This window comes from Tupaia chinensis, unplaced genomic scaffold, assembly GCF_000334495.1.
Source record: "Tupaia chinensis unplaced genomic scaffold, TupChi_1.0 Scaffold000146_1, whole genome shotgun sequence".
Lineage (NCBI taxonomy): Eukaryota > Metazoa > Chordata > Mammalia > Scandentia > Tupaiidae > Tupaia > Tupaia belangeri.
In genome coordinates, this window is record NW_006159616.1 from 1,307,587 (window position 1) to 1,309,072 (window position 1,486).

Consider the following 1,486-nt stretch of genomic DNA (forward strand, 5'->3'; position numbering starts at 1 on the left):
GCACGCTCACACACCCGCTCGCACCTTCGGGGGAGGCGCAGGGCCCGCGCCCCACGGGCCACAGTGGACTCAGAGCCCCCGTGCACGGGCCACAGTCTGACCCCCCACCACAGCGGGACAGGGGCGCACGGGGCGCACGAGGGCATTCCCGGGGTGGATACACACACACAGGGCAGCACACTGTTTTACACACATGACCCAGTGCCTGGGGTGGCGCGTGTAGATGCCTGTGTACTAGTTGGTGCAGAGGACCATGGACTTGGGCTCAGAGGCACTTTCCGGAAAACAAAACGGCAAACAAACAGCTCTCCGCTTCCCTACCTCATTAGGGCCACCTGGGTTCAGTGTCAGGGTCCTGAGGGCAGGCGCAGGGACCAGACAGACAAGGGTTTAAATCCTGGCTGTGTGGCCTTGGGCAAGTTTCTCAACCTCTCTGAGCCGCAACTTCCAAGCCTGTGAAACAGTGGTAACAGTGTGCCCTAGGGTTGTGAGAATTAGGAAGGACCCAGATAAAACCGCTAGCGTACTGCCAGGCACACCGCCAAGTGGCTGGGAATGACAGCTCTTCTCCAGCCACTGCGATGACGCTTTTCTGCTTTTCTGTTCCCTGGCCTCCCCACCTCCGGGTCCATCCCAGAAGTAGGGTCTTACCCTAGGAAGGCTGAAGACCAGGGGAGGGGTGGTTGGAGCATCCCTGGAAGCAAGGAAGAGGTCGTAGCTGCCTGGGGGTGGCCCTGAAGGGAGGGGGTGCTGCCTCCACTCCCTGATGGGCAGACCACGGCTCAGCCTCCTCTCCCTGGCTCTCGCTGCACCGTGGCTGCGGAGCACAGAATGACCACAGGCCACGGTCTGCTCTTGGTGCTTCAGAGCCCTGCCCTGTGTAAGCCTCCCCCAGCCCTGCAGGGCCGGCACGGCTGAGGCCTCGGAGGCCCAGAGAGGCCGTCTTTTGCCTTTAGATCGCACAGTTGGTTAAATGCCGGAGGCCCCGATTCAGATCCATCTGATTCCAGAGTCCCTGTCTTTCCTCAGTGTCCTTCTTGGTTACAGGAAGGGAGAAGACGGCTCCACGTAGGAGCCCCTTCCTAACAGCTCAGACGGACTGCCTCAAAATTGTAGTCAGCTCCTGTTACCAGAGACGTTCAAGGAGATACTAGTTAGACCGCTCCGGGGTGCTGCGAAGGGGGAAGAGGGCGTGAAGAGCAGCTTGCACCGGACCCAGAGCAGCCGGTTCCTGCAAGGCAGGCTGGTGAGTCCTGAGCCGGCTGGGGAAGTCCTCCGCTCCAGCCGGCTCCGCCCGTGGGGACGTGAGCACGCTATCCTGCATTTTCTCAGAAGCTCTCTGGGATTTGTCTGTGGCATCTTGTGATTTTTAAGATTGGCAGCCAATGCAAACATTTTCATACACCACAGCCCGCAGGACTCCACACTGTCCTTCAAGGCTCCTCCGATGGAGGGGCCCACGGCTGGGAACTCTCTCCTGGGGTGT